Genomic DNA, 24,638 nt, shown 5'->3' with positions numbered 1-24,638 from the left:
CGAGCTTTCTTGGCACCCCAAAGCATCTCTCGGCGGGCGGGGGGGAGAGAGCGAGCGAGCTCCAGGCCGCGTCTCTCGCCCCAGTCCCCAGCCCGCAACCCGTTCAGCCACCCACCCACCCCCCGCCCCAAACTCTCAGCATCGTCCACTTGATGCGTCGGCTTTCCCCACAGCGGCAGCTTCTCGAGGGTCCTCCGCAGCCCCTGCGCTCACTCACCCGGGTTGGGAAGGCATCTGCTCGGGCGGCTGGGAGGCGCTCCATAGCCGAGCACGCTGCCGGTTTGCTGCACTTGTAGCTGTCCGTGGTGCTGAAAAGAGGCAGCGATTCCCGAGTCTCTTCCATGTGAATAACAAATACTCCCACTGACAGCAGCTATTGGTCTGTCTCTTAAACTCCCCTCCTAATCCACCTCTTATCAGACGTTCAGCCTAGCCGCGGGCAAAAAAAAAAGTGGGGGGAACTCCCCCACCGCCACCGTTTGAGAAAAATGTTCCCCCTCCCAAGAGAGTTGAAAAGCAGCCACGCCGAATTTACTTCTAGGGTGCCGCAGTTTTTAATTTAACAAAACAAACAAACCAAAACCCCAAGAAATGTCGAGTCTGGGTTGCACTGGGAAGACCTTTCCTCCCCTCCCCCGTTGAATTTGGGCAGGAAATATCTCAGCAAGCTCAACCCCCCCCCTTTCCTCATGCTGCCTCCTCCCCTGCAAAACTGCCGTGGGCACACGCCGCAATCTACTCCCCCTCCTCCCCTATTCGGATCTGACACCACAAACGGTCAGGAAAACAAATGTTTCCATCAGGTTTTATTTGCCAGCAAAATCCAATTAAGGCTCGGCGGGAGGAGGGGGCGGCAGCGAGAACGAAGCATACGGGGCTAATCAGGGAGCCGGGTAGTGTGAACGGCGCTAACATCTCTTGAATGGAGACCCGAAATCATTCACCAGGAGCGGGGAGAGAGGGAGGCCGCCGCTCGCAGGCGAAGGAGGACTCATTAGGCTGCCTTGAAAAGCAAGGCGATTTGTTCGCGGTCGATACGATCGTCATCGGCGAGGTTCAAATGAGCCTCGGGTTGACGCGGGCGGCTCAAGACGACCTGGCGGCTCCGTCAAAGTTTGGAGGCGCCTCTCGTGCCGGAGGCTGTCGTCCACCTGGGAGCTCCCCGCAGCCGCCACCTCTAAGCCTGAGAGCTTCGCCTTCACACACGGCGGGCTCGCCCAGCAGGGGCAGCCGTCCGCTCCCTCTTATCCCCGCCCCAGTTTCCCGACGAGAGGGGTCGGAGAAAGAACTGAGCGAGACCAATGGTCAGAGATGGGCTGCTTTCCTGTCTGGCCTCGGCAGAACACAACCTGGAGGGAATCCGCCGAGTCCCTCCGCTCCCCTTCTCGCCGCTGCCAGGAGTTCCTCCCCCCCATCTCCATTAGCAGTCGGCTCAGTCTCGGTGAACAAGTTCCACCTTGAGGGCGCTGCTTGCAACTGCAGGCTCTCCCGTGGTGGAATTTTTTCGCCCTTCCTCTTCGCGGGTCGAGATGAGTCACCGGCGAACGGGGCTGCCTGGCGAACAGAGCGCCGCGACGCCGCCGCACACGGGAAGCGGATCAGGCGGCGGCGTTCAAGGGAGCAGCCGGCCCGCGAGACTGGAGAGGCAGCCGACGGTCAGGGGCCCCGTGACGAGGCCGGACACGGCTGGGACGAAACTCGGCGGCCGCGTGATCGCAGAGTGAGGCGAAGAGAAACGCAACGGGAGCCGGACTCGATCTTTCCTTTGGGAAAAATGCACCCGGCAGGGACATCTTCCAGTGGGTGAAGAGACTGGGATGGATGGGCATTTCTGGCAGGCAAAAAGCAGCCCTAACCAGGCCAGAGACTTGGGGAGAAATGTACTTTTAATTCAAACACTTCCTTCCCCCCGCCCCCCCTCCCAGGAAAAAGAGGAAAGTTCTTAGGTATTAAGGCTGGTGCCACCTGAAAGACCAGCTAAAAGGTCCTTTAATTTTTGCCGCCACAGACAAACAACACATTCTTTGCAGGGATGCTCCAGGGAGGAGTACCTCTGAACAAGATCACACTGCCTGCAGCCCACAGACATTTGCTCAGGAGTAAATCAGATCAGGTTAAAATACCTGTGTGACTGTGTGACTTTTAGGGCTTGCCTACCGCCATACACGGGTTCACCTAGATAGGAGGACTGCCAATTTCTGAGCTTAAATTTGTAGGTGGATTTGTGTTAATTGATCAAGTAATCACAACTCTGCAGTCTGGCAACTAAAATGTCTTTCACTGGGGCCATGTATCTAAAAACCAATGTTTCTAGGCAGTATGGAACCAAAGATAGATGGTGGATATGTATAGGCAAATCTTTGTGAGAACTCTAGCAAGGGAGGTAACAAGATCTGCAGTGGCTTGCAGGACTGCTTGTTTTTTCGCAGGACTAGCAGAACAAATAATTAAAAGAACACGCATGCAGATCTGCTTGATTTGCCCATTTTGTACAGAGGAAACAGTTAGTTGGTGTAGTGGTTAAGAGTGGCAGCCTCTAATCTGGTGAGCTGGATTTGATTCTCCACTCATTCACATGCAGCCAACTTGGTGACCTCAGGCTAGTCACAGTCCTGATAGTGCTGTTCTCACAGAGCAGTCCTGTCAGAGCTCTCTCAGCCCCACCTACCTCATAGGGTGTCTGTCGTGGGGAGAAGGGAATGCAAATGTAAGCCACTTTGAGACTCCATCAGGTAGTGAAAAGCAGGGTATAAAAACCAACTCTTCTTCTAGTTGTTGCAGAGCTTATATTGTCTTGAACACACATTGCCCTGTGTTAGAATTCCAAAGGTGCCCATAGGCTCCAAAAGGTTTGGGACCCCTGATCTCCTCAGATTGGCAGTGACTGCTTAGAGCAGGGGTAGTCAAACTGCGGCCCTCCAGATGTCCATGGACTACAATTCCCAGGAGCCCCCTGCCAGCGTTCGCTGGCAGGGGGCTCCTGGGAATTGTAGTCCATGGACATCTGGAGGGCCGCAGTTTGACTACCCCTGGCTTAGAGTCTTTCACTTCACCTACTGCCCATTTCTTTTAACTAGAGATGACAGGGACTGAACCTGGGCCTTTCTTAACATCAAGCAGATTATATACCACTGAGCCACAGCCCCCTGGCTAGGGTTATAGACCATTTTATATTAATGGGGCTGTGTGCTTCCTTAGTATATGTACCAGTTTTAGTATATGTCAGAAAATGGGCTTCTCATCCTATTATTAAACAAAAGAATTATTTATAATTGCTATCGTTTTTTAAAATCATACACAAGGGCCATGAAATCCTTTTTAAAAAATGTATAAACATCTGGAGCTTGAAGCTTTTCCCCATTAATTCAGTCTCTGGTTCATCAGTAGACCACTTAATGCCTTGTTTGTGTGAATTTTGTACAGTAACAGCTTGCCCAAGGCAGCCTGCTGGCAACTGCTACCTTTGATGGGTCTGCAACTATTGCTTTTTTTGCATACGGAAACGCCTAGTGATCAACTGTGCAAAACATTCAACAATGAGCTGATGTTTCTCCTCCCTTCTTGGAACTTGGAAATAATAAGATGATATATTCCCCATAACATGCACCTTCCTCTTGCCTCCGTTGGAACACATGAAGCTGCCCTATGCTGAGTCAGATCACTGCTCTATCAAGGAAGAGCCAGTACTGTCTACTCTGGCTGGCAGCAGCTCTTCAGGCTCCCAGGGAGAGACCTTTCGTGTCATCTTCCTTCTGATCTTTTTAAGCTGAAATGCAAAGGATTGAACCTGGGATCTTCTGCATGCAAAGCAAACACTTCTCCCTAAAATAATGTTCAGTTTTGCATCACGCTTTAATGTCATGGGACAAATGAATATGCACAGCACAGGCATCCTGGGATCTATCATATCTCTTTCAACTCCACTGAAAACTATTCTTCATATCTGTCCACCTCTATGAACCCTCTGTAGCCCATTTCATTCACCAGTTTGCCAGCTTTCTCCCCTCCAGCAGATAATTTCCATCTTTAGAAACCGCTGTCTCCTTGCCAAGTGTTGCACTGGATATAGGGAATGCTCTCGGCTGTACTTTCAGAATTCACAAGGTGTGTGTGGCCCAGGGCCATCAACCCTTGCTGTTCTCCTGTGCAAATTGAGAGGCTTCCCCACTGCAGCTGGGAATGGCCAGGGGAAAAAAGGAAGGAATAACATGCTCACTCAGTCATTACTGCCTTCTCATAGTGGAAGAACCTTTAAAGCTTCAAAGGAACAAACAAGATAAATGTCATTATTTTAGTGGACCGTGTTCAGTGAAAGTCTAATTCCACTGACAGCATGCACTGCTTTCATTGTGCAATTGATACTCATTTATGGCTTTAAGAATTTGCATCCCACTTTATTCCTTTAGACTAAAGTCAACTCACCAAGCAAGGACAATTTACAAATCCATTAAAATGTATATCGGAATCGAACAAAACAAAAACATCACCCATGATAAAAACTGATTTACCTTCTACTAAATGTCCTCTAAAACAGTGGTCCCCAACCTTTTTATCACTGGGGACCGGTCAATGCTTGACAATTTTACTGAGGCCTGGGGGGGAGGGTAGTCTTTTGCTGAGGGATGTCGCTGCCGCTGCCTGAGCACCTGCCTCACTTGATTTCCTGCCAGCACCCTTCAACTTCCCACCGCCCACTGGGGGGTGCTGCCAGCAGCAGTTGCGCAGTGCCACGCTAAGCCCCAGCCATGACGGCCACTGGAGAGCACCAAAGGTGAGCCGGTGGCAGAGTGGCAGGGCAGCCCCTGAGGCAGGAGTTGGGGAGGAGGACGAGGAGGAGCTGCGGCCCAGTACCGACTGATCCACGGACTGGTACCAGTCCCCAGACCGGGGGTTGGGGACCACTGCTCTAAAACACAGCCATCTTATACACCTTCCTAAAATCTTAAACTGAAAGCAGCTTCCACCCTCTCACTCTGGTAAGCCATTCCAAAGTGCTGGGTCCACCATGAGCATGGGGGGGGGGGGTTGACCTGTTTCCAGACAGATGGTCCTAAGAAAAGAGTGTACAGGAAGATGCCATTCAATAAATGTGGAGGCTCTAAGCCTGCAAAAGAAGAAATCATTTAGGGTTTATTCATGCTACCTCATGAGAAGGAAGGACTCCCTGGAGAAGAGCCTAATGCTGGGAGCGATTGAGGGCAAAAGAAGAAGGAGATGACAGAAAATAAGGTGGCTGGATGGAGTCACTGAAGCAGTCGGTGCGAACTTAAATGGACTCCGGGGAATGGTAGAGGACAGGAAGGCCTGGAGGATCATTGTCCATGGGGTCGCGATGGGTTGGCCACAACTTCGCACCTAACAACAACAACATGCTAAAACAGATTCTGTTTCTTCTGCAATTTCTGCAGTTAGAGAATTGCAATAGACAAGCAGGGGCCTATGATACTCATGGAGTGAATTCCCTTTGTGACGGAGGAGAGGCATACTGAGAGGGAATGAGCCTGGCATCCATCTGCCTCTGCTGCTGCTCAGCCCAGCACAGCTACTGGGATCCTTCTCAGCCACAGCTGCGTTCAGCACAGCTGCTGTCATCTTCCACAGCTGCTCTCAAGTCTGGTGCAGCTTCCAGGCATCTTCTGCCACCACAGCCTGGCTGCCAAACCTCCTCCACCGCAGCGGGGACACATTTTCTCCCAGGCATCCTCCTCTATCATGGCCAGGCCCAGTGCTTCTGTTGGGTGTCCTTTGCTGCCACGGCAGCCTGGGATCCTCTTCCACTACAGCCATACTGCATCAACTCCCATGCTTCCTCTGCCACTGAGGCCAGGCTGGCATGGCTGCCAGTGTCCTTGATTGCTGAGGCCATGCCCGCTGCAGCTGCTGGCACCCACTGCTGGACTGGGCTGTAGCAGCTCTATTCTGAAGAGGTAAGAGTGTGATCTGGGGACATGCCCCAAATTTATTTTTATTATTAGCTGTAGCCTCCAATTTATTTAGGTTCCATGTGGCCCCAATCTGTGGGTTTAGCTAACTCCAGGTTGAGGACACTGGTGACTAATAATCTTCTGTAACATATATACAATGCGACTTAGGTAGTGGGAGAGCTAGAGATGCATTGCCTACCTGACTGACCATTCATCTAATGAACAGCCAATCAAAATTATTATTAGATTTATTAGATTTATTAGATTTATTAGATTTATTAGATTTATTCGATTTATTCGATTTATTCGATTTATTCGATTTATTAGATTTATTAGATTTATATCCCGCCACTCCCTTGCGGCTTGTGGCAGGTAACAATATCACAAATCCCCATTAAAACCCCATAAAAACAATAATAACATTGCCAATATTACTGGCATGGCAAGAACGGCAGCTCCACTTCCCCCCCTCCCACTACTAGCGGGTGGAGAGGAGGTCCTGATGATGTTTTGCTTCGTATCCGGAACCCGAGTCCCCAGGGGGGCATAGATCTATTATCAGCCCCAGCCTCAACCATAAACCTGGCGGAAGAGCTCCGTCTTGCAGGCCCTGCGGAACGTTGAAAGATCCCGCAGGGCCCGTAGCTCTCCCGGGAGCTCATTCCAAAATACAGCTGCCAGGCTATTCTCAGGGGCTGCTTACAGGGACTGTATTACCCTTGTGCTGACAGGTGTGCTCTGGATACCCATCTGTGTCTAGGCACAATTCAAAGTTCTGGTTCTGACCTTTGATGCCCATATTGTTCACTGCCTGTTAATGGGTGCCTCTCAAGCCCTCCATTCTTTGCCCCCTCCTTCAGAGATTAAGCAGGCGGTGACTAGTTAAAGGATATTTTTGGTGGTGTCACCTTGCATTTGGAGTGCCCTCCCCCTTGACATTTGCTACCTGCTTCACTTTTTTAAAGGCATCATCCCAAAATACAACCCAGCCTTTTAATTAGAAGTTTTATCTTAGCAGCTTTTAAAACTGTTTGCTTCTGTTCGTGTCCAATGACTTGTTTTTGATATTGTTCTTTTGTTTTAACTGTAAGCTACATCACACTGGAGTCTGTGGAGGTGGCCTAGAAATATCCTAAATAATGACTCTTGACCTTGGTCTCGCTTCACAAGGAAGCCGGTGTCTAATATGCACGTCTGTCAGTTTGAGCTCCTGGCATGGTGCTCCTCACATGCCTTGAGGATTCAGTACTCAAAGACAAATCTCAGCATTCTATAATTCTTTGGTTTCTAAGTGCTGCCTGCCGTTCCCTTGCCAAGAGAAAGGGATCTTGTGTTTCAAAAAAAGTAGACTTCACATCTACTCTGGGCAAAGCTGCCCTATCTTTCCACACACATGCCAAATGTTGCCTTGAAACCTTGTGATACAACTTGAAGTCTCTCACTGCTGCTTCAGCAGTGAGAATGTTGAACATATGTTGCAGCATATGCTTCAGATCTGTAAAAATGACCTGCTTGAATGTGTAACAATGGCTGGGAACTGAATTTAGCGTGAAAGTGCTGTATATCTAAAACAATAGTATTTCTAGAATACAGAAGGCATATGGCTTTTAACCGTTATTTTCACTGCTAACTCTTGACTTGCATTGAAAGGTATCTTGAATATAAGACTAGATACAGGACTAGAGAAAGAGATCATTCAAAGCTTCACAGTTGGCTGTGCCATTAAATAGGCCTCTAGATGCTTCTGCCTCTGCCCTAGGCCAGTGCCTGAGTACCCTTGCCAAATGGCTAAGAGAACATAAATTGAATTCTGACAGGCTGGAGGTGCTGTTGGTTCATAAGTCATCAAGTTTGAGTGAAGTGTTGGATACCTTCCTACTTCCTTTAACAGATACCATGATGAGTTTATGAGTTCCGTTTGGCCTGTTTCCATTATTTTTCTGGCAAAAAACCCCGCACTTTTACAACTTCATTTACTTCATAATCTTGTCCCCTGCAGGAGACTGCTGACCTAGCCACTGATGAGCCACACAACAGTAATCTATAGGCTTGACTACTGTAGAATACTACGAAGGGCTGCCCTCAAGGATGGCTCAGAACCGGCAGTTGGTACAAAATGCAGTGGTCTTTTTATTATCAGGGGCAAGCCACATGAAACATATCACTCCCATTTTACACTTGTTGCACTATTTGCTCTTGTTTCTGAATCTAATTCACCACCCAAGATATCATGGTGAGGCATTGGGGGAAAGATTTCAACTAGCAATAATCGCACTTCACTTTACCTCATTAGCTACGATATTGCACTAACATCTCATGATCCTTGGATATAGGGCAAGGTTAAAGTAAAAGTGAAAGGTTGCACATTAGAACGGATGAGGGTTCCCATGTTTTCACATCTCTGCATAAATATGGCTAAACAAATAAAGGATGAATTGTTGATGGTCCAAAATCTGATAATGCTAGAGCGTCTTTTTGAAAACTTCAAGCCTATTATTTTAAAACAAGCTTATTCAAAGAATCAGAGACCCATAAAAAAATCAATGTTTTGATAACAATTGCAGATCACTAAGGCTGTTAAGAGACCTGGTAAGACAAATGCACAGAAGAGTCCATAAATATAATCTCAAATGGGATCTATTAGTGTTATTGGGACAGCAAAAGACCTAAAGAAAACCCTGATAAAACAAAAGAAAAAAGAAGATACAGTAATAGTTTGGAAACTGCTACAGGAAGCATCATTATCAGTATCAGCCAATTCAAATGTCTTTTGGAAATTGATAAATGAGGCTGCAGGGTCAAGAGAGAAGTTCACATATCGCATTGCTGCTTTTGTGTGAGAACAACATTTTTGTCAATTGTTTTTTGACTCTGCCGTTGTTAATGCAAAGGTGTCAGATATACTGATGGACCTGGATTGGCCTCCAATTATTGCAAGAGAAACAAGTTTGAGTAAAGGACTAAAACATCACAAGGCTCCGGGCCCAGACTTATGTCCAGCTGACCTTTTTAAGATGGGCAAGGATTCCTGCTCCTATTTTTTCTAGAATAAATAGCTCAGAAATTATTCCTGATTTTTGGAGAAGGGCTATTATTGTTCCAATATACAAGAAAGGAAGCTTTTCAGATCCTCAACATTATCTTTAACCGCTCCTGCGGTTAAAAATAAAGCCCTAAGGGCTATTGGGGAGGAGTTAGGGCGGGCTCTGTCCATGATAAAAACTCAGAGGGGTGAATCAGGAGCCGTGAAGCGGCTCCTGATTCGCCCCTCCAAGTGCCACTCAAGGGCCAAGCGGCCAATGGGGAGGCGTGCAAAGCACCTTCCAATTGGCCCCTCACCAGGACAGACCAAAATTCAATTCACCCAGCCCAGTCTGGTTGCCAGTCTGCTCCTGACCATCGCAGGGAGAGGAGGTCAAGTAGAGCTGCCAAGGGGGATGAGAACTCAGGCTGTGCCAGCCCTTGTTGTCCCAAGGCTGTCCTAACTGTCATGTCCAACTGTAAATTGCCTCAGAACCCTGACAGAGCTGGCCAGAGGCTGGAGAGTGCTTCCCCTCCCCCCTTGAGGCCTGCTGCGAAGGAACCTCTGACAGGCCCTGACTGAGGGGAGGGAGGGGTTTCCAAGAGCAACGCAGGGGAGCCTGAGGCCCTTCCTTTTGAGGGGGGGGTGACTTTCCCCTTCTGCCAAAATGTTGCCTAACAGGGAGGCCACAGAAAAGCCCCTTCTCACTTAAAATACTGCTCTGCCCGGAGGTTAGACACAGCCAAGCCATGTGTCTTTCTTTTTTGCAACTCTCTGCAGATTTGAGGCCACTGCACAGCGTTATTCTGCCGAACAAATTGGCTCTTTTGTCTCCTGTTTCATCTGCACAACAACCCTGTGCAGTAGGCCTCAAGTCTTTCAATTCAACATCAACCTGTGTGGGAGGCCTTAAATGATTTTTCTCTACCGCAACTCTGTCCTAAGTAACCCTTTCTGCCTGGGGAGCTGATCTTTATACTCTGCAGGTGAGCTGTAATTCCAGGAGCTTTCCAGGCCCCACTTGGAGGTTGGCTACCCCTGGGTTGGAAATATTCCTGGAGGTTTGGAGGTGGGACTTCAAAAGCGGACAATGCCTCAGAGTCCAACTTTCAAATGAGCCATTTTTGCCTGCAGTTGGTAGGGAGTGGTGCAGGAGTGTCCCTCCTGGCCTATGGGTTATGGCCAGACCTTATCAGCAACTGTTTGTATTCTGGGGTGCAGACAGGCAGACCAGCATCAGTCCTGTGAGTCTGGAAAGTGCAGGAAGATCTAAATACATATTTACAGCCTGAAACTGTAAATAGAGAACAAGTAAATGTCTGGAGACACAAATAACCTTGGCAAATAACCTTGGCCTGGCAAATAAAAAAACAGTATAAAAAACCTTACTAAGGTCAAGACTGCTGTGCACAGAGAGTCTTCCTCTTAGGGTTGCCAGCTTCCCTGTGAGGCTCGCTACCCCACCTCCCTCATGGGGAGTCTGCTATGGGGAGAGAAAGGGAAGACAATTGGAAAATGCTTTGAGACAGCTGAGGCCTGCGGGGTCACTGCGGCCCATTCCCAGTTCTCTCAGATCTCTCACAACCTCACATACCTCACAGGTTGACTATTGTGGAGAGACAAATGGAAAAGGTGTTTGTAAGCCGCTTTGAGACTCCTTTGGGTAGTAAGCAATAGGGTACAAAAATCCGTTCTTCTAAGGAGCAACCATGAACGAAGCATGCGGGCACATAACATTTTACCAACAGTAAAAAAATGGAAAAGAAGGAAAAGGGTGGACACCTGTGTACTGTGACTACCCCATGTGTATTAGGGCAGAGGGGCATTTCAGTGAATGTGGCCTAATTCACACAAGAAGGGAAATGACACAGAACTGGGAGGAATTGGTTGCCATGTAATCTTCCCCTAAGAAGAGTCTCCAGTCTGATTTTCCCTTCACATATCTGAGGACATGGCTCTGGAAAGCTCATCTGTAACCACTATGCCAAAATTCCCAAAGGTCAGTCCTCTCCCACACTCAACGAACATTCCACACCACAGGTTCTTGACACCCATATCTCCACACCCATGCCCTCATTTGACACCACGCCACCACAACCTCCCACACAACACACACATTCAACCCCATGCCCTTACAGACTGAACAACTCCTCCCCTTCCTCTTCCCACTGCCAAGCTCTAGCGCCCGTTGTATTCTTGGATACAACGGGCTTTGCCCCTATTTGACTTATAAGTCTACTATCTGTAGTACAGCAGCGCTATGCTTCAGTCCTATATATTATGTTAACATCCTGGGTCTATTCATCTAACACTCTGGGAACTGAACAAGCCGGCTTTCGTACAGACCAACCTGCAGAAGACCATAGTTTGGTTTTACAATTGCTGGTAGAAAAATACACTGTAGTAAAATGGGGAACCCTCTTTGCAGCTTTTATTGATGTAAAAGAAGCTTTTGATTCACAAGAAGAGCCACTTCAGAAAAAAATAGAGAAAAAAACCCAATGGACAAAAGGCTGCTATGGTTAATCCAACCATTATATCCTAATTCCTCAGACTGAGTTCCAATAGGAATTTTAGGACAGCAAAAACAAGAAATCTCCTGTCAAGTCTCCAGGTGCAGATGTGCAGGGAGCCAGATAATTTAAGGGAATGAGCAAAGACATGGTTGCACACCGGAAGCTGGGGCCAATAGCCAGAAATCACTCACACGGCAAGATGTGCCAGCACGAATGAGCTTTTGCCCTCACCACTTTTAAAATCATCTTCAGCTGACTCTAGGAGGCCTGATTGTCCTTGAGCAATTAGCTGTGTGCTCCTCTGCCTTTCCTGCAAAGCAGAGTGTTGCTTTTTACATCATTGTTCCCTAGGTGGGGAGACAAGGGTGGGGAGCCAGCTGCTGCTGGGGCTTGAGCAACAGGGTTGGTGTCCAAAAGCTGGAGATGCTGGGTACTTGGACTGAGAGGGGATCTGATAACCATCTTCAAGTATTTAAAAGGCTGCCATGTAGAAGACCGTTTATGCACTGGAGGTTTCATGCCAGCCTGCAGGCTGGAGTTTTAGTCGTGGCAGGTTGTCCCACTTCTTCCTGCACCCACACTGGGGAGCATTTGGCCTGGTGCATGTCATCCGTCCCTGATTTGTGCTCCTGCACAGGAGCTGGGGCAGTGAAGTTCCCAGTGCATAAATGGTTGAAGATGGAGCAGAGTTTTCTCCCTTGCCCCAGAGGGACAGACCAGAACCAATGGGATGAAATTAATGCAAAAGAAATTCCATCTAAACATCAGGAAGAAGTTCCTGACAAAGTGGTTTCTTGGTATTACAGGCTTCCTCAGGAGGTGGTGGGTTCTCCATCTTTGGAAATTTTTAACCAGAGGTTGGATAGCCATCTGTCAGAGGATTCTATGATTTTATGGTTGTGGTTCAGGCTCTGGTACCTCTGAGTCTGAGACTCTGGGCTGTTGCTGAGGCTCAGGGGCTGATCCTGGTAAGACTTGTAGATCTTCCTCTTCTTCTAATTCAGACAGGGTTTCAGCCAGCTGACCCCTGACATCCCCAAAAATAAGGGGGGTTAAGCAAGTTTGTATATTGTCCCACACATATATAAATGATCTGTCTATATTTTTAGTTCCCCACTTATCATGTGCCCCTAGTCTGGCAGATGAATAAATACCATTAATGCTGTATTAAGATGACACCTTGCTCCTTTCTTGTTCCCTTAGGCCTTTGTAAATTACTGAAGGCCTTCTCTGAATATTGTCTAAATGAGGAATTATCTATAAACACCCAGAAATCTAAAATCATGAACTTTTCTAAAGAAATATTCCTGAATATAAATGGCAAGTTAATGGAAAGAAAATTAACCAAGTTAGATAGTTTATCTGGGTATGACATTTGAAGTAAACTTAAGCTGGAAATCACATCTGAAAAACATTAAGCATCAGGCAAAATTATTCAGTAATGCTCTAATTCATTTTTTTTTCATACCAGGGGTGGGAATTTTATACCTGGAGCAATCAAGGCATTTAATACTAAGGTAATTCCCCAAATAGTGGGGGTTTAATTCATGAAGCAATTGACCAACCTTTAATGCAATTTCTTTGCGGCATATCAGGCATGCCGAATTGTGTCTCTAAGGTAGCCCTCAGAGCGGAATTAAATCAGAAATCTCTGGAAGCTTCAGTGTGGCAAAGATAAATTTTTGTTATATTGTAAGATGCTCATGTCTAACAAGAAGTTTCTAAGTCTTAATAGAAAAGATGTGCTACTGAACTCTTGGGAAAAGGTAATTGAAAACAAGCTTTAATTGTTGGGCTTTCACCCCAACAAAGCATATGAGATGGAAAAAACCAAGTTGCTGGTGATATCCCTGGATTTTAGAATTATGCAGGTCTGATTCTGCACTTACTTCATTTATTCCGTTGTGGATCCTGCTGAATTCAGATCAATTTGAACTCAGGTCTTCCTCTATCCCCCCCCCATTGAAACAAAATGTATTCTGCATGGAGGAGGAGGAAGAGGAGGAGTCCTGGGACCAACATGCTTCAAGGAATGCCTCCCCTGGTATGAGCTCATGTGACATTTGGCACACTAGCACCTGTTGGCATGGTATACACCTTGAAGGGCCCACATCCAGCCAGTGCTGAGACAGCTACATTTGTTGCCAGTTCTGGCCCAGATCAGGTTCAAGGTTTTGGTATTAACCTAAGGGGGGCTGTGCTCAAATCTTCCTGGGATTTCCCAGAGGGGACAGTGCCCCTCCAGCTGCCATATAGCATCATTAAGCTGGTTAGGCTTAAACTGTGTAGTCTCATAAAGAGGCTGCCAATGCCACTTTCTTTCTCTTTAGGACATTTATACCAGCACCTCTCCACAGTATTACCTTATTTAACTCAGGATCTTTGGAGGTGCTACCTAAAGCTTCCACTTTCAACCTGTGGATCATCAAAACAGACAATGCACTGGAAGTAAAGGTGATTTTTGTATCCTGGGAGCTGCAGCTTTATATAAAAAGAAATGTAGAGAGGAATATTTCTCTCTTTGGCTATGTGTGTTAGGGGGCAGGGGGGACAAGAGGCCTTTGGCTTAAATGCTAGAAGTTATGGTGACTTAAATGTGCAGCTTTTTAGAGAAAGAAATGAAAGATATGGGAACAGCCTCTTTTTTGTCTCTGTGCATCTGTGTGTGTGGGGGGGTGGGTGAGGAGGAAATAAATCTGGTTCATCAAATATAGACAGTAAGGTGATTCAACTGTCCGGGGCACTACTTCAACCAAACAGTTGCTCCCATAATTTCAGGCCAGGATATCTGAGAAGCCAGTATTCACCGTGGATTTACCATGTCTTCTGAGATGCATTTGGAAATTCATATTGAGCTTCCAGGATGTGAGAGGTGTTGTTATAGTGCTGGTCTAAGATTTGAGAAACCAGAATTCAAATCCCTACTTAGTCACGAAGCACACTATGTGTCAGTGAGGGACCTCAAAGTAGCCGTTTTATTCCATAACAGACTAGAAAGGAAGATTGCAGAAATGCAAGTTATTACAACAGTCAAAACAATGGAATACCCTAGACTCATCAAGGACTAATGCTAATCTCATTCAACACTTATATCCACATTCCTTACAATCCCCTCTTCTTCTTATTTTAATTGGGACAATGTGACAGTAATGTGATGTAAGTAAAATGTAATGTAATTTCAATTCTAACGCTCTGGTCTCAGGACAAGATAACTTGCCAGCACAGCTTGTCACTTGCAGGGATGCTTCCACGCTTGGGTGGAGATGGATGGGACAAGCAACTAACCTCTTTTAATTCTTTCTTTTCAAAACTGGGAGCCATTTCGCACGGCTTCAAAGTAGCACAATGGTTGCTATTTGGAAACGCTACTAATTTGCCATAACCCACAACGTCGTAGACAATCTGCAACAATCCTGAAACCAATCAGCAAAAAGCGCTTCGTTGTGGCGCTTTCAGGGGAATCCAGAAAAGTGGATTCACCCTCCGGATAGCGATACACTCCTGCAACCAATCTGCAACAGTAGCGCTAAAGACCTGTGCGTTACCATTGTTGCTGGTTCTTCAAAGTCCCTCCCCCTGGCTCTCTCCTCCAAACTTCCGGCGAAGCGATCGCCATTTTTTTTTCTCCGAGCGAGCGGGGATAAACGCACCAGCGAGCCTCTTTCTGTTTAGAGGCTTCCCTGGCTTCAGTCCTTCACCTTTAGTCACTAAGCACAAACCACTGAAAAGCCCGTTTGCTGAAATAAAGTCCCTTTATTTTTTACAAATAAATTCAGCCGAAAATCGGGCCCGTGAGAGGGGGGGGGATTTTTTTTTTATCACTCGAGGCAGCGTGCAAACGATCATACAATCAAACGACAGCTCACATTAGGCAGCTGGATGGGTCTCTCCGTAGCAACGAATCTACCTAGATTCGTTGCTATGGGTCGTTTTTTTTTTTTTAAACCTTTCTTAAAGGGAAATGGGCTGTTTGGGAGCATGCTAACGGCTGCCCATTGGCTGCTTGACGGCCAGGGGCGGGACGAGCTTGGCAATAGCGCTTCCTTTCTAGCGATTTCTGCCGAGACCGGAAGCCTGTGGGAAACGCTAAAAAACGCAACTGATTCCACTACAAAGGCAGGTATGCATAACGACGAATTCCACTATTTTAAATGGCGATTTTTCATTCCGCAAACAATTTGCAACAAAGATCCCTGTGCGAAAAGGCCCTGGGAAAGTGTCTGCCATTAATTACTATCTTTGACATTTTTATTTCTCCAATATTTTTGTGAACTACAGCTGAACTCAAAAGGACTGATTGGCTGTTTTAGCAAAGATTGACCATACTTTTGATATTATTTTGATATATAATTTTGTTATTATGACAAAGTTTACTAATTTGTCAGTAATTTACTTTTGTCTTATATCTGTACTCTCATTATCTTTGTTCCATTTTGTCTAAGGAAGAGTGCATGTACTCAAGAGCTCACACCGTGAATAAATCTTTGTTAGTCTTAAAGGTGCTATTGGATTCAAATTATGTGTCCTTGAGCCAGTCATACATTCAGCCTAAATGAAAAGGAAAAGAGAGAGCATGAGGAAGGATTTCCTTTTATAAATGAGTGATCATGTAGTTGCTCATATTGCATCATTGAAGGAGTTCATAGCATCTTTCCTTTCACATCCTCTTTCACTGACTGAGATCCAGACAATTAGGAGTAAGGAAAATATATTTTAAAAACTACATGGTGAATTATTAATGGAAATATAAACAATTTCATATTTAAATAATTCTATATAGATTACTAAACATGGGCCTGGATCAAGTTCAACCCATCCCTGTCCAGAAATGAAGAAAAAGAAGTAATCTACCAGGAGTCTCAAAGTGACTTACAGTCGCCTTCCTTTTCCTCTTCCCACAACAGACACCCTGTGAGGGAGGTGAGGCTGAGAGAGCCCTGATATCATTGCTCAGTCAGAACACTTTTATCAGTGCTGTGGCGAGCCCAAGGTCACCCAGTTGGTTGCATGTGGGGGAGCGCAGAATCGAACCTGGCATGCCAGATTAGAAGTCCGCACTCCTAACCACAACACCAAACTGGCTCTCAGTGCTTGGACTCGAAAGCTCGCACCTTGAATAAATCTTTGTTGGTCTTAAAGGTGCCACTGGACTCTGATTTTGTTTTGTTGTGCTAGAAAAGTTGTCAACTAAGCCGAATACTAGGAGGAGTACTGGTCCACTGGCACGGCTTCTGCTCACCTCTTAGAACAGCTATGCAGAAGGAATTAGAATGGAAGGAGAAAGCACAAAAATTGTAAGTAGAACTTGGTAATGAAAGATACTTGTAAGTGCTGACTCTGGAGATAAAAGCTTGCCAGAAAATGGTCAGGAGGAATACACCTATGGTGGATGTGTTGCAGACCATGGAATATTATACCTGTCAGGAGATGATTGCATGACAAGACTATTCGCACTTGACTGGGTCTCTCTGGGATACAGGCAGAGATACAATTAAAACTGAGTGGAGTTACCATTCAACCTGGTTTGAGGCAGCTTCTACAAATGGCTTCCTCCATTGAGGGCATACATATGGCTATGCCTCTTCCTGTTGGTCATTCTGACCTTTACAAGGAAACACTTTTGCTTTCTCTGTAGCAGACCAAACTGTTTGAGACTCCCTTCCAGATGTTGTAAGACAGGCTTCATTTCTCCTGTTCTTTCACTAGGCTTATATGTCTGAATTTTTAAAGAGGGATTTGGGGCCACTTAACTGTGTAACAGTTAGTTAGGATGTGGTGTGTTGAGGGAACTAAATGACTATTACTCATTAGGTTAGCTTGTTGTTTCATTTGATATTTGTGTACTTTAAGATTTTGAAAGATGTTATTTAGTTACCGACTTGCCAGGATGAAAGATAGGTGCAGAATAAATAATGCCTTTTAATAATGCAGAATAATAAATGCCTTTTAAAAATACGCAGGGCAGGAATTCAGATGTTAAAAGGTCTTATGGAAAGTAAAACAAGTTTTGATTATTCCAAGAAGGCATTCAATGAAGAAGTCATATGCCATGCCAGGGACCACTGGGCAAAACCTCATGGATTTTGAATTCATGGGTTTCTGTAGTAGGGCCTCTCTTGCTAACTTCTGAATACATGCAAGTAAATATAGGTGGAAACAGTCCTTTGGGTATTCTTGACTCAGGTATTGCCCATTTTGTATCCACTGTCCTGGCATCATCTAAGATGGATGTTCCCCCTCATGCCTCACCTTAGTTATGTTACTAAACATCTGGAACAGATAGTTCAAGGCAATTGCCAGTCCAGAAACACACATGCAAGTGCAAAACAATCTCATTATAAGTGCAGAAAAACTGGCAAACTGTTCTGAATGGCTACAGCACATGCATTTTCTGTTGGGGAGGTCATTTCTAAGCTTCTCAGTCTTGGGACTGGTTTTAGGGTTAATGAGTCTTGCCTTATTGTGTCTCACAGTTGTAGCCTAATGACTGGTAATCACTGATGGTGTAATTAGATTGGCTTTATACCAGACATTTATTGAACAGACACAAGAATTCTTATGTCATTGAAGCATTTACTATTATTAACTGCTGCCTCATCTGCCATCTTAATGGAATGCTAGCAAACCCTCCGTTTCCTCCTTTCTGGTAACTGCTCTAAGACCTATTGCAGCAAAATATTTGATTTTGCAGGGGTGGGGTGGACTGGATAAAGTAATTTTCTAACCATGATACAGAAAAAGAAGCCCTTTGGTTGAACTCAGGGATAAAGGTTCCATGGTGTTCAAGTGAGATCTTTGTTTACAAGTTTGTTGCAAAGACTGTATGAATTTAAAAAAACAACATGAGAGCATGAGATATATAGTTTTTATAATAAAATCACAAGCACCTGTTGTCCTATATGCAAACTTTCTTACTCATCTATTCAGATATTCTGTTTACATCCCAGATTAAGTGTTGGAGCCAACAGAGCGTAACAGCTGAATCACATACAACCTTTGAGAATTCTCTCCATTTCCAGTAGTTCCCTATGTGTAGTTTGGGCATGAGAAGGTGGGGTGTATTTCTTTAAATCTTGGTCTCTACCATGAGTAGCTGGTCTCTGGGAGGATTTTTAAATTCTATCCCCCAAAGTCTGAGTTGTCTTATTAAGCTTCAATTTTAGGGATTTCTATTCATCACAAAACGGTGATCTAAGAAGGTGACAATTTAGTGCTGGGCAATCACCTGAAAAATCTGCCTTGAAATGTCCTTGGCTTCATTGTTACTTCCTGGAAATCACCCTAGAACAAGCCTGCCCAGTTTTCCCAAGCCAACTTCAGTGGCTAGGAGATTAACTTTCCTTCAGTAGAAAACCAATTTTCTGCTAGCACAGACATTGGCTGAAAGACAAGATGGACTTATTGGAGCCTCTGAAGGTTGGCTTCCCAAAAGACAAGTCAACTGCAGAAAAAAAAATGGACTTGACTTCCCAGACACTTTAGCTAAGCATTGGCTGAGTTCAAGGGATCGCTCCCTTTCACTGCATTTCCTGATTCACCTGATGTATGCTCACCTGATTCTCATATTTAGGACATTTTCCTCAATTTTTTTTTTGGATCCTGATGTTCAGTTTTTATCCAGTGCTCCTTTTCCTCCATTTCTAGTTTTTCAAATCATTGCACTTAGCCCTTAAACTGAGTTCTAATACTATTGAACATATCTAATAGTATTGAACATCTTACTGACCCACTCGAACCGCAACGACGGCTGCCCCCCCCGTGCGCATACACACACACCTTTCCCCATGCAGTGGTGGCTCAGGCAGTGAAGCCTCGTGGGGAAGCGGCTTCTACTGGCCAGCGGGAGTGTGCGTGGGGGGGGGGAAAGCGGCAGCACTTCAGGTGGCACCACTCCCACTTCAGAATTGCTTGGGGAGAAAGAAGGCAAGAGTCCAAGGCTTTAAAAATATCCTCAAACTGATATGGACACACATTACTCCCTTGTGTAGCAGGGATTGGCAGGACCTTTCTCTTTTGTAAGCTAATTTTCTTACATGCCAGCACGGAGAGGTTTTTCTGCCATTTTCTGAGTGGGAGGTGGGTGGACCAAAGGGGTGGGGTGGGGAGAAGAAGGAATTGGGGTGTGACAAACAAGAGGCAGGCCGCCTGTGTGTGATTTTTTTTGTGAGTGTGCTCTGTTTTCCATGACAATGCATATGCATTTCAACAAGAACACATTGCCACACGTTGGTTTCAATTTTTTTTTAATTGCATTTCAGTGTGTGTGTGTGGGGGGAACTTTGGAAACAAACCTCCAATTGGTTTCCTCCATTGATTGACAGGCCAAGGAGCAGTGAGTTAAAAAGTGTGCTGCTCTTTCTTGTGCCTTTTTCCAAGCTAGCGAGGAGGGGGAAAGGCGAGATACGGCGACAGAGTGCAGAGGGGAGAAATAGCGCCATTTACTATCCTGCAATTGTGGGCAGGACACAAAGCGTAATTTGGTACTGTGCAAAAATTCCCTGGAACTTCCCATCAGTGGGCACTGTCAGTCACTTTCGGTTTAAACTAACTGGATCCTGCAGACGGGATCTAGCCTTGCATTGGTAAATTACATTGCCTGCTCCAATCCTGCAATTCAGCAGAACCACAAATACAACAATCACCCTGCAGCATACAGTTGGGAAGCACATCTGTGTACATAGCCTACCCAAGGCTCCACCCCACCCCCTCCAGACTCATCACTGACCATTTTGAGAGGGGAGGGGTGCAAATTAACATGACCATATATGTTAAATTGTTAAACATTTATTGGGTAATATGACCATATATGGTCATATTACCCAATAAATGTTTAACAATTTAAATATATATATTATAAATTAATTAACCCCCACCCGTTCAGGAAACCCTTCCAGGGCCATCAAGAAGCCCCAGGGTTGAGAAAGCCTGGTTTATACCAAAAGGGATAGTCTTGTTTTTGAATGGCTGGAGTAACTAGGGCAAATCTGAACTCCCATTCCAGTGGTATCCTTGATTGCACCCCTGCTTTATCTTGTGAAAGTGAATAATGTGAGTTCACAGAACAGAATCACACTCCTAGGTTTTTTTGAAAAGTATAAGGCCTCCCTTCACATTCATACACTGTCATCATAAGGAAGGACATTTTGCTGGTATTAATCTAATCAGTGGTTTGAGTGAACAGGCTGTTATTTATTTATGACTTGACTGGCATGATAGCTTACAGAAAACGGATACATATAACCAAGATCTTTAGAGAATCAAGAGTCTCAGTACAGTTTTATTCTGTATAGTTGGTGAAAATACCACAGTATAGCTGCACAGATATTTTTTGTTCACAAAAGAGCCAATACAAAACAAAATCTGAACACATTTTGAACACCTTATGCTGTGCAAGCCAATGCACAATAAGTGGAACCAAATGATGAATGGATGCAAATCTGTTTATTCTTCTGTTCTTAATTGTAATAAAGGAAGTTTTCAAACAAGGCTATTTTCAACTGCCTTTATAAACAACACTCAGTTTTTGGGCAGCTCTCAACAAGATAAAGGAGGTGTATCAAACTAAAGAACAGCTACTTACATGACACCAAATGTGTTGTAGCATATTGGTTTTCAGCTGCTGGATTAAGCCTATAAGCGGGTCAAGCTGTGAACTAAGGTGGATTTTGCCTGTGGCGCTGTTTCCACTCTCTTTTTCAGGGGTTTCTAAGAGACAGGGAAAAAAGAGAAAACATGATGAAAAAGCGGTACAGAAAGCAAAAAGTGGGCAGCTCTAAAAAATTAAATATGTATACTGGCACTACAGGTGTTACAGCACATGTATATGAGAGTTATACCCCTGTGAGTCCATTGAAGCTTTGGATTGTACTGTCAGAAAACTATATCTGAATTCAAATCATTTCTGAGCTACAGAGTTCATTGGACATGAGGACAGCTGGCAATTTCCACTCCCATTCTCTTTGACTTAAAATATATTTTAGAATGTATGTTTCCAAAAATCAAATTTGAAAGATTCGAGCTTGTTCAACATTGTCAAGACCAGTGTCAGCTTCCAAATAAATGAATTTATTACTTAAATGAGAAAATCACACAACCAGAAGGTGCTTGTAAAAGACTGTAGGAGAGAAGGAAACAGAAAAGGGGAACTATGTAATACCAGAGGCAAAGCCCATTGTACCTGGGAATACAATGGGTGCTAGAACATACACCTGCTCTATGAACTTCCTGGGTTCTGGCCCTCCTCACACACACCCCTTCTCCCCGCTCAGTCTTGAGATCCAGTGTGTTGAAGTGGTTAAAAAGTAGCAGACTAATCCTGAGTCCTCGTCCATATGCAGCTAGCTGGGTTGCCAACTTCCAGGTGGGGGCCTGGAAACCTTCAGAAAGATGAGAGAGAGAAAGACAGGATGAAAGAGACAGAGAAAGAAAGAGGAGGAGGGAAAGGGATGAGAGAAGGAAGACATCAGTTCTCCTGGAGAAAACAGCTGCTTTGGAGGATCACTGGCCCTCCTACCCCACCTCCATACAACAGTGTCTGCACAGGTCATCATTGTCCCCACCTTCCCATCAAACCCCACATCTTCCAAAGGCCGAGTCAGGAAGGCTGTGGGGAGGGGCTGCCACCTTCCCAGCCCCCACATACCCCAAAGGCTGGGCCAGGCAGCGGAAGACAAAAGGGAGCTGCCTTCTTCCCACCCATTCCTCCACATCTCCCAAAGGCCAGGCGGAGTGGAGAAGACCCACCCAGAAGCTGGAAGGCGTCTCTGAAATAACCACAAGAGAAATAAACAAAGGTGAATGGACAGGCTGAGAGGAAAAATACCAGAGAAGCCTATACTATAGGCAGAAAGCTCTTAGAAGTGGTGGCAGAATCATCCCTGGCTCCAATCACACATCACTGGATATTGTACTATTGCTGTGTTACAGCAGTCATGTGCAACCAAGTTTTCCTATGTGGACATGACAATCCAGGAGGTGAATGATTACTATAGCATAACATCCACTGATGGGTGGTTGCTGCCCATCTCAGCCCATACATTCCCCTGCAACTGTCATGCCTGCATGCTGTCTTCTGCTGCTGAGACTATTTTCTGGTGACATTAGGGAATTGGGAATGTGCTTTGCAGTTGCCATTTGGGGAGGATTTGGAGATTTGTGGAGTTGGGAAGGGGTGTTTTATTTATTTATTTATTTATTTATTTATTTATTTATTTATTTATTTATTTATTATTTGATTTATAGACCGCCGCTCCCCAAATGGGCTTGCAGCGGTTTACATCATAAAAACATCAAACCACAGTAAAACCCCCAATAAAATCTTCCCAGCTGACATCACATCACAAAGGCAGCAGTAGTCACAACTTCGATCCCATTCCCTCTTGTTCAGCCTGGTGGGCGAGAAGACTTTCAGTGAGAGTGGGAGCAGATCTAATCTGGTATTGGAGGGGATCCTCAGTTGGACTACTGGGAGACTGCCCTGGCCTCAACCACATGCCTGGCGGAAGAGCTCCATCTTACAGGGCCTGCGGAACACTGGCCTGTGTTCCGAGACTTGCTATTTTTCTGCTGTGTGAGAAATCCTTTCCTATTCTGTTCTCCTTCTCTCACTTAGGTATAGCAGATATCTACGTGGCCTGATAGTAATAGACATGCTAGACAGGTAGATCATGCTTAATTAATTAATTAATTAATATGCCGCCCTTCCCCGTATGGGCTTGGGGTGGGTCACAGCACTAAAATCACATACACAATAATATATATTTCAATAATTAAAAATACAATAAAAATACAATTCTAAAATACAATTTGACATCACTCCCCTCCCCAAACTCTACCCCCCCCCAAAAAAAATCTTTAGGCATGTCTAAAGCTGGAGTTGGCAACCACGGGGACGCCTTCTGGGCACTGCTAGAGAGTTCTCTTTTCATGGCTAGTGCTGTTTTACCAATTATCTTCCCTCCACCCCCTTTTGGACCTAGTCTGAATTAAGGTCCCACATAGCTGCTAGTTCTGTTTTAAAATTTTGGAAACAGCTAATGATGGATCATTCAGCATGTTATTCTGTTAGCCTTTGAATCATTTTAAAATCCCATTTAATTGAAAGTCATGTGTGTGTTTGACTTTGCTTAAATCCATATGGCTTGGAAGTAGCTACCTTTCATTGAACTGTGTCCAGTAATGGATACCCTGTTAGAATCTAGCTAGTTCAATTCCCATTGAAGTGACTATGGAGTAGACTAAAAGGAATGGGTGAGGGGAGGGAGTTCATAATCCATATTTCACTCAGCTGCAAGTCCAACATAGTTTATGTGCCATTGTACCTCACCACATTCATTGCATTTATTAAGAGAAAATTAAGAAGCTGGACTAAATGATATGGATTCCAGAACAATCTCTAAATCCATTTATAAGCCACGTACGGGAAAAGTATTAAAGTATTTGAGAAACTTAGCTCTCGGACATACTTACACCTACGTTGTAATCTTCTATCCCTTTTAATACATATATTTCAGCAGCTCAAGCAGATTAATTTTCAGTTTTTAAAAACTTAATCCAATTTTTAAAATAAGTGTTATAAAAAATAATGCTTCTTATCAAAGCAGTAAGTTTTTGGAAGATATGTACCACTACATAGCTGTACAAATATACATAAAAATAATAATTTCTCCTCCTCCCCTTCTAGGAATTGATGATGCATCCAAATACAAATGCTGTTTTTACTAGTGAGTACATACCCCAAACGGTAATGACTGGGGAAGGCACTGGCAAACCACCCCGTATTGAGTCTGCCATGAAAACGCTAGAGTGCATCACCCCAAGGGTCAGACATGACTCGGTGCTTGCACAGGGGATACCTTTACATACCCCAAATCATTTCATATGGATTTGTGGTTTAAAGGGCCATCAAGCTGCAGCTGACATGGTAACCCCATAGGGTTTTCAAGGTAAGAGACAAACAGAGGTAGTTTGCCACTACCTGCCTCTGGGTAATGAACCTGGACATTTCTCCTTAGCTTTCAACAGAGGCTGTCAACTTTCCTAGGGTCTGCCACTGGTAGACAGGCAGCCTGACTTATCCTAGCTCCACATTAACTGGCAAACACTGAACTCCAGTCCATCAGTGTTTTTATGGTGTAGTGATTAGAAGTGCAGACTTCAAATCTGGTGAGCCAGGTT

General features: G+C 45.0%; 1 protein-coding gene across 5 annotated transcripts in view; it reads right to left on the bottom strand.

Moving 5' to 3' along the window:
- The window catches only part of GRM8 (glutamate metabotropic receptor 8), a 685,094-nt gene that overhangs the window by 638,838 nt on the left and 21,618 nt on the right, over positions 1–24,638 (bottom strand). For 4 of the 5 annotated variants that reach the window (XM_077338334.1, XM_077338332.1, XM_077338336.1 and 1 more), the window contains one exon: positions 21,043–21,167. The gene's annotated coding sequence lies outside the window, so the exon portion shown is untranslated. Of the gene's footprint in view, positions 1–217; positions 637–21,042; positions 21,168–24,638 lie in introns of those variants that run through there. The other variant, XM_077338333.1, reaches the window with a different exon arrangement.

Source organism: Paroedura picta, chromosome 5, assembly GCF_049243985.1.
Source record: "Paroedura picta isolate Pp20150507F chromosome 5, Ppicta_v3.0, whole genome shotgun sequence".
In the NCBI taxonomy this organism is placed as follows: domain Eukaryota; kingdom Metazoa; phylum Chordata; class Lepidosauria; order Squamata; family Gekkonidae; genus Paroedura; species Paroedura picta.
The sequence above is the reverse complement of the archived record's forward strand: the minus strand, read 5'-3'. Positions and strand labels throughout refer to the sequence as shown.